General features: G+C 43.4%; 1 pseudogene; it reads left to right on the forward strand.

Annotated features, from left to right (window-relative positions):
* The first annotated feature begins 2681 nt into the window (after window positions 1-2681).
* On the forward strand, window positions 2682-9179 carry LOC120047186 (annotated as a pseudogene).
* Window positions 9180-9704: the final 525 nt, after the last annotated feature.

Genomic DNA, 9704 nt, shown 5'->3' on the forward strand with positions numbered 1-9704 from the left:
GTGCTGTAGAATGCAAGCGGAAACGAGGAAATCTCTAAAATCAGCAGCTTCATGAAATTCCTCCCTGCTTTGATACCAGCAGCTTGGGTCGGGCTGATAAGATTCAGGACTTCAAACGTCCATAAAACTTCAAACTTCACATTTAAAGACAGAGATGATAAAGCTCAGCCAATACGTCCTGTCCTAGATACTGCACAGAGAGCAGGGTTACTCTCACACTCACAAATGTCAGGGAAAGAGCTAACACATGCACGCAAGCACACACACATACACACACAATCCCTAAAGCAGCAGTTTCATCAAAGACAAACAGCTGGTGAACTGGGTTAGTCTTTCATCCAATCTGTTTTTTTCCCTCATAAAGCCATCTTCTAACAGTTTCATAATGAACGTCCCGCGTGTGTCTGTCTGCGAAGTCGGTGATGGAATATTTATGGAGTATACTTATGGGACGTATACTTATCTCACATCTTTATTCTTCCTTAGAATCCCCAGCTTCTTCTCCAAAACCTAGACCTTAATCTGAACCCAATACTAAACCTGGCAAGCGTCTTCACGGACATGTTCAACATCTCCTTGTCCCAGTCTGTAATTCCAACATGTTTCAAGCAGACCAACATTGTACCTGTTCTCAGAACTCAAAAGTAACCTGCCTAAATGACTATCGTCTCGTTGCACTTGCATCTGTAACCATGAAATGCTTTGGATCCCGGAATTTCTGACGCCCCCCCCCCCCCCCCCAGGTGGTGAGGGTAGGTAACAACACATCCGCCACACTGACCCTCAACACGGGGGCCCGTCACGGGGTGTCTGCTTAGCCTCTTCCCAAACTCCCTGTTCACCAATAATTGTGTGGCCATTCACGACTCCAACACCATCATCAAGTTTGCTGACGACACGACGGTGGTAGGCCTGACTATTAGACAGCCAACAGGGAGAAGGTCAGAGAGCTGGCAGTGTGGTGCCAGGACAACAACCTCTCCCTCAATTTCAGCAAGACAAAGGAGCTGATCGTGGACTACAGGAAATGGCGAGCACGCCCCCATCCACATAGACAGGGCACAGTCCTGAAGAAGGCGTGACAGCTCCTCCCTCCCCTCAGGAGGTTGAAAATATATTGCATGGCCGCTCGGATCCTCAAAAAGTTCTACAGTTACTCCATTGAGAGCATTTTGACTGGCTGCATCACCGCTTAGTATGACAACTGCCCCGCCCTCGATCGCAAGGTGCTACAGAAGGTGGTGCGGATGGCCATCCAGGACCTCTATACCAAGTGGTGTCAGAGAAAGGCCCTGGAAATTGTCAAAGAAACCAGCCACCTAAGCCATAGACTGTTCACCCTGCTACCAAACGGCAAGCGGTACTGGAGCGCCATGTCTGGGACCAAAAGGCACCTGATCAGCTTCTATCCCCAAGCCATAAGGCAGAGACAGAAAGACACAGAGAGAGAGACACACACACAGAGGGATAGAGTGAGAGAGAAAGAGAGAGAGATGTTCTGCAATAAACTGTGATAGCCTCTCTCTCTTTCTCTTTTCTCTCTCTCTCCCTCTGTCTCTGTCTCACTCTCTCACCATCTTTCTCTCTTATGGTCACTTACTGTCAGCAGCATACCACCCTGCATCTAAATACTGGCTTTCCGAAGCTAAGCAGGGTTGGTCCTGGATGGGAGACCAGATGCTGCTGGAAGTGGTGTTGGAGGGCCAGTAGGAGGCACCCGTTCCTCTGGTCCCTCCCAAAAATATCCCAATGCCCCAGGGTAGTGATTAGGGAACGTTACCCTGTGAATGATGGGTTGTTAAATGGGAATCCTGACTCTCTGTGTTCACTAAAGATCTGATGGCACTCATCATTAGATTAGGATTGTTAACCTTGGTGTCCTGGCTAAATTCCCAATCTGGCCCTCATACCGTCAACCCCAGCTTCCAATTGGCTCATTCCTCTCCGTTGTAACTATTCCCCAGGTTGTTGCTGTAAATGAGAATGTGTTCTCAATCAACTTACCAGGTAAAATAAGGGTTTAAAAATAAAAGTCCCTCAACTGCTCTCTTCACATGATACACTTTCTTATCAAACATATTGTATTCATGTCTTTGCTGATAGCTAGAACGATATTTTAATAGATTCCAGAGTTCTTAAACTAAACACACATGATAACAGATAATGATACTGTGATAGTGAGCAATAATGACCAGATACACAGATGAGACATTCATTGACGGTAGTTCTCCAATTGGCAGCCAGTCTTATACATTACGTGTTTTATTTGAAAGGTGTGCGTATGGTTCTGGTGATAATAATTGGAACATGATACAGTAAGTCACTTTATATAACTAATCTGATGCCCTTCATGACAATAAGGATAGCAACAAAACACATTGCTGTTTCGTGCATTAAAGGACAGGGCAATAAAGTCATGAAAGTCAGTAAGTTCACAGCAGCTACAGCAGCTCAGGTCTGAAGCAGAAAAGAACTCACCAGAGATAGCAGCTTCACCTCCGGAACAGACTTTGGAAACAACACCTTGCTGAAGAGAAGAAAGTGTTTGCCTCTAAGGTCTCTATTTTTTAACAATCAACTCTATCGGGACTTCAGGAGACCTGTGTTAAATTGACAATCAAGCAAGGGTTGACTGCATAGCGTACCTATCTACGGACATAACAGGTGATCAGAATATTAACATGAAGAAAGAGGAGAAAAGTGAGCGTGTGTCCCTCCCAGAGTGTGAGAGGGTGTGTGTGTCTGGGTCGGGTGACCTGGGGTGCTTTCTGGGCTTGCGTCTGCTGCAGGCAGGGTACGGGGTGGTGTTCGGCAGCCGGAGCCCAAAAGCTGCAGTCTCCTGCCCCATGGAGCACAGGTACAACAACCTTTCTAATAGATCTGGTGTAATGTGATGATATGGTACATGTGGTGAATATGGTGCATAATGTGTATGTACAAATATTTGTTTATGTTTGAAGAAGTACATGTGAATATAATGTATGTGTGTTTATGTGTGTATCAGTATGTTGATGATGTATATGCAGGTCCTGGGTCATGCTGCAGCTGCCCAGTCAGCCCATCTGATCTTCATCGCTGTCCAGAGAGAACACTATGACTTCCTGGTACCACTGGCCAATCAGCTAAAGGGGAAGGTAGCATATATGTTTTATTACTTCTGCGATATGTATGAATGTCTGTTTTGTTAGTATATTTGGCCAATACAATATACACTACCGTATTTAGCCAATGTAATGTATGTCCCAGTATATTTAGCCAATATATTCTATGTCCCAGTGTATTTAGCCAATATATTCTATGTCCCAGTGTATTTAGCCAATAGAATGTATATTCTAGTGTATTTGGCCAATACATTGTATGAACCAGTGTGTTTGATGCCGTGTTGAATTGCAGGTGTTGGTGGACCTCAGTAACAACCTGAGGAAGAATCAGTACCCAGAGGCCAACGCAGAGTACCTGCAAAGGTGAGAGCTATACAGTATAGGTTGTTATTATGTGTATGTTTTTTTGTGTAGTAGGGAACACCGTTCATCTGACGACCGAAGTCAGCCTGCAGGCGCCCGGCCCACTACAAGGAGTCGCTAAAGCGCGATGAGCCAGGTAAAGCCTTCCGGCCAAACCCTCGCCTATGCCTGACGACGCTGGGCCAATTGTGACTAACCACCTGGATTCGGTCTTATGTAGCAACATTTGAATGTCTGTTTTTTACATTGGATAAAAGTAGAGACTCTGACCTACAAAAGGGTATATCATACATTGCATTTGAGGAAACAATGGTAAAGTAATTCTGCTATGAAAGTTGATCAACTTGTAAACTCACTTTTGAGAAAACTGTCAATGTTTTGATACTACTATTGGAGAGCTCTTCTTTGTCTACACCCATTCAGCATTGTTCACACCCTCTTAAGCCTTAGCCCCACCCATCTCTTTAAGGGTTGATCCAACCGTTCTGTACTAACTTGCCAGCTACTTCCAGACATCTAAGAGAGAGAGAACAGCTCACTGAACATTACTCGCCCTTGTCAGATTGTCCGTTAGTAAATTCAGAGCGTTTCGTGTTCACAGCGCACACTGGATGCTCTGTACAATAAGTAGGGTTGTTCCGAAACGTCTGACCTCACAACTACAGTCAAGCACCCAAGCTAACTGGCTAACATTGGCTAGTTACTTACAGACATAAAATGAGAGGACACCCATGTCTGACCATTTTACTTGCTCTCGCAGAGCTGGTTAGGCTTTTTTCATGTTATCCAGAACGCCTACTTTCCTGAATCGTGTCACAATTGTGCACCACCCTATGGGACTCCCGGTCAAGGACTGTTGTGACACAGTCTGGGATCAAACCCCAGACTGTAGTGACGCCGCAACACTAAGATGCGGTGCCTTCGATCGAGGAATGTTTTTATATATTGATCTGTATCTACAGTATGTGTATGTTGATGTACTGTAAATGTGGTTATAATGTTATGTACCTGAGCAGTCTGGTCCCTGGAGCTGAGGTGGTTAAAGGATTAAAGACCCTGTCTGCCTGGGCTCTGCAGAATGGACCACTGGCTGGGAAACAGGTACACACACATAAACACCTGACAATAAAGAAAACAAATAATTGAGAAAATATCAGGGAGTATTCTGTGGGTTGTGGGGCCAGTGTGGAGCCATTTTGTTTGTTTTACTTACATTTTTTATTGAATTTCCATTGCCTGGTGAAACAAGGACATCATTGTTATAGTATACAAACACACACACACACTTAGTTATGTTGTGGAGATGAGGCACTATCATTCATGCCTCAGCTTCAGAGAGAAAAACAAACACCTCAACCCTCTGGAGAGCAAACCTGAATCTGCCTCACATGCTCTTTGAACACACACACTGCTCTTCCCTCATAACTACCTGTGTTTCAACAAAATAGAGCACTGCAGTAGTGTTTGTGTGTTAATGTGTGTATGTGTGCGACAGAGAAAGGAAACAGAGAGAGAGAGAGTGTTGTGTGTGTGTGTGTGTGTGTGTGTGTGTGTGTGTGTGTGTGTGTGTGTGTGTGTGTGTGTGTGTGTGTGTGTGTGTGTGTGTGTGTGTGTGAGAGAGAAAGAGGTGTGTGTGCGTGCGTGCGTGTGTGCGTGCATACGTATGTGCATTCCCTGCCTTGCAGTTTGATTAAATCCGCAGGGGTGCTCTGCTTGTGTCACAATTACATTCAGATAGAGATCCTTGGTCCCTTGTCCCCATACTATTACTTTACTAGTAATGTGCAGAGACACGGCTCGCTGCCCGATCCACTTACACACAATATTGAGTGAAACTACTCTTAATCCTCCCCCCTAATACACTATATATACAAAAGTATTTGGACACCCCTTCAAATAAGTGGATTCGGCAATTTCAGCCACACCCGTTGCTGACATGTATAAAGTCAAGCACACAGCCATGCCATCTCCATAGACAAACATTGGCAGTAGATTGGCCAACCTGGCACCTTCATAGGATGCCACCTTTCCAACAAGTCAGTTTGTAAAATTTCTGCCCTGTTAGAGCTGCCCCAGTCAACTGTAAGTGCTGCTATTGTGAAGTAGAAACCTCTAGGAGCAGCAACGGCTCAGCCGTGAGGTGGTAGGCCACAAAAGCACACCGAACGGGATCGCCGAGTGTTGAAGCGTGTAGCATGTAAAAAGTCCTCAGTTGCAACACTCACTACCGACTTCCAAACTCCTTCTGGAAGCATATACTATCTGTGTACCGTATACATGTATATGTCAGGTGTACATTTGCTGATACAGTAAGTACCTTTGAATGGGGTATGGTAGTAGGTGCTAGGCGCACCGGTTTGAGTGTGTCAAGAACTGCAAAGTGTGTATCAAGAATGGTCCACCACCCAAAGGACATGCAGCTAACTTGACACAACTGTGGGAAGCATTGGAGTCAACATGGGCCAGCATCTCTGTGGAAAGCTTTTGACACCTTGTAGAGCCCATGCCTTGACAAATTGAGGGTGTTATGAGGGCAAAAGAGGGTACAACTCGTTTTTAGGAAGGTATTCCTAATGTTTTGTACACTCAATGTATATCCGCAGGTAAATAAATATAGTTCATATATTACCTACTTACTTAGGCCTTTGTATTCCTTGCGGAACATAGGCCATCAATGAATCTCCTCCATCCCTTTCAGTCTTGTACCCTCCGCTCCATGTGTTTCCATATTGTTGATTAACAGTATGTGTATAAATATGTCAGGTGTATCTGCATTTGTGTATATATTGCTGATATACAGTACCAGTCAAACGTTTGGACACACCTAGTGATTCAAGGATTTTTCTTCATTTTGACTATTTTCTACATTGTAGAATAATAGTGAAGACATCAAAACTATGAAATAACACATATGGAATCATGTAGTAACCAAAAAAGTGTAAAACAAATCAAAATATATTTTAGATTTTAGATTCTTCAAAGTAGCCACCCTTGATGACAGCTTTGCACACTCTTGGCATTCCTTCAACCAACTTCACCTGGAATGCTTTTCCAACAGTCTTGAAGGAGTTCCCACATATGCTGAGCACTTGTTGGCTGCTTTTCCTTCACTCTGCAGTCCAACGCAAATTTGGACTCATCAGACCAAAGGACAGATTTCCACTGGTCTAATGTCCATTGCTTGTGTTTCTTGGCCCAAGCTAGTCTCTTCTTCTTATTGGTGTCCTTTAGTAGTGGTTTCTTTGCAGCAATTTGACCATTTTTCCCTGTTTATCAAAAGTGTTGGAAAAACTGATTGCCTTTTTTGATGTCTATAGTATTCTCTCTGGTATGCAATCTGGTTTCCGCTCAGGTTATGGATGTGTCACCGCAACCTTAAAGGTCCTCAATGATGTCACCATTGCCCTTGATTCTAAGCAATGTTGTGCTACTATTTTTATTGACTTGTCCAAAGTTTTTGATATGGTAGACCATTAAATTCTTGTGAGCCGGCTAAGGAGTATTGGTGCCGCTGAGAGTTTTTGGCCTGGTTTGATAACTACCTCTCTCAAAGAGTGCAGTGTATAAAGTCAGAAAATCTGCTGTCTCAGCCACTGCCTGTCACCAAGCGAGTACCCCAAGGCTCAATCCTAGGCCCCACGCTCTTCTCAATTTACATCATCAACATAGCTCAGGCAGTAGGAAGCTCTCTCATCCATTTATATGCAGATGATACAGTCTTATACTCAGCTGGCCCCTCCCTCAGATTTTGTGTTAAATACTCTACAACAAAGCTTTCTTTGTGTCCAACAAGCTTTCTCTACCCTTAACCTGCTTCTGAACACCTCCAAAACAAAGGTCATGTAGTTTGGTAAGAAGAATGCCCCTCTCCCCACTGGTGTGATTACTACCTCTGAGGGTTTAGAGCTTGAGGTAGTCACCTCATACAAGTACTTGGGAGTATGGCTAGACAGTACACTGTCCTTCTCTCAGCACATATCAAAGCTGCAGGCTTAAGTTAAATCAAGACTTGGTTTCCTCTATCGTTATCGCTCCTCTTTCACCCCAGCTGCAAAACTAACCCTGATTCAGATGGCCATCCAACCCATGCTAGATTACGGAGACATAATTTATAGATCGGGGGGTAAGGGTGCTCTCGAGTGGCTAGATGTTCTTTACCATTCGGCCATAAGATTTGCCACCAATGCTCTTTATAGGACACATCACTGCACTCTATACTCCTCTGTAAACTGGTCATATCTGTATACCCGTCGCAAGACCCACTGGTTGATGCTTATTTATAAAACCCTCTTAGGCCTCACTCCCCCCTATCTGAGATATCTACTGTAGCCCTCATCCTCCACATGCAACACCCGTTCTGACAGTCACATTCTGTTAAAAGTCCCCAAAGCGCACACATTCCTAGGCCACTCCTCTTTTCAGTTTGCTGCAGCTAGCGACTGGAACGAACTGCAACAAAACACTCAAACTGGACAGTTTTATCTCAATCTCTTCATTCAAAGACTCAATCATGGACACTCTTACTGACAGTTGTGGCTGCTTTGCGTGATGTATTGTTGTCTCTACCTTCTTGCCCTTTGTGCTGTTGTCTGTGCCCAATAATGTTTGTACCATGTTTTGTGCTGCTACAATGTTGTGTTGCTACCATGTTATTGTCATGTTATGTTGCTACCATGCTGTGTTGTCATGTTTGCTGCCTTGCTATGTTGTTGTCTTAGGTCTATGTTTATGTAGTGTTGTGTTGTCTCTCTAGTTGTGATGTGTGTTTTGTCCTATATTTATATTTTATTTATTTTTGTATTTTTAATCCCAGCCCCCGTCCTCGCAGGAGGCCTTTTGCCAATTGGCAGGCCGTCATTGTAAATAAGAATTTGTACTTAACTGACTTGCCTAGTTAAATAAAGATTAAATAAAATAGAATAAAATAAATATAGGCTTGATTCACACAGTCTCCTCTGAACAGTTGATGTTACTTGAACTTTGTGAAGAATTTATTTGGCCTGCAATTTCTGATGTGCAGTTAACTCTAATGAACTTATCCTCTGCAGCAGAGGTAACTCTGTGTCTTCCATTCCTGTGGCTGTCCTCATGAGAGCAAGTTTCATCATAGCGCTTGATGGTTTTTGCGACAGCACTTGTAGAAACTTTCAAAGTTCTTGATATTTTCTGGATTGACTGACCTTCATGTCTTAAAGTAATGATGGACTGTGTTTTGTCTTTGCTTATTAGAGCTGTTCTTGCCATAATATGGACTTGGTCTTTTACCAAATAGGGCTATCTACTGTATACCACCCCTACCTTGTCACAACATAAGGAAAGAAATTCCACAAATTAACTTTTAACAAGGCACCACTGTTAACTGAAACACATTCCAGGTGACTACCCCATGAAGCTGGTTGAGAGAATGCCAAAAGTCTGCAAAGCTGTCAGCAAGGAAAAGGGTGGCTACTTTGAAGAATCTCAAATATAAAATATATTTAGATTTGTTTAACACTTTTTTGGTTACTACATAATTCCATGTGCTATTTCATAGTGTTGATGTCTTCGCTATTATTCTACAATGTAGAAAATAGTAAAAATAAAGACAAACCCTGGAATGAGTAGGTGTGTCCAACCTTTTGACTGGTACTGTATCTGCGTAAACATGTCAGGTGTATATCTGCAGAGAGTGTGGAGGCCAAGCAGGCGGTGATGGCGGTAGCCATTTTCTACTGAAACGTGTACAATTAAATTGGTTAAAGAAGTCTCAAATATCACTCGTGTATTCCCTGCAGCTTTAGGATCGCAGCAAAGTTGTTTCCTGTTTGTCACATTCGCATTGTTCAATCAAACCCCCCCCCCCCCTAATTGATTGGTTGACAAATAGTGCTTCCCACAATGCAGGTGATGGCTGCATGTTGCTGTTGGTGAGAAGCAACTGCAGTGACTTGAAGGAGAATATCAAAAACTGCATGAACTTTCATCACATGGATTTTTTCGAAATGTAGGCGCAAGTAAGACAATTTTTATCTCGATAATGTAACACTTTAAAAGTGTTACATTATGACGACCATCATTGGTCACCACCAGAGACTGAAGGGGAAGCGAAACACCCAACTTGCTGATTCAATTGAAGTAAATTAAGTAAACCAGACCCAGCTGCTATCACATTAGGGTTTATGGGAGAGCCATCCCTTTCAGTAGACAGGAACTGACAATTTTTCCCCCTAATGGTAAACATCCTGCGTGAACTCGTCATTC

Source organism: Salvelinus namaycush, chromosome 5 (assembly GCF_016432855.1).
Source record: "Salvelinus namaycush isolate Seneca chromosome 5, SaNama_1.0, whole genome shotgun sequence".
Classification (NCBI taxonomy): Eukaryota; Metazoa; Chordata; class Actinopteri; order Salmoniformes; family Salmonidae; genus Salvelinus; species Salvelinus namaycush.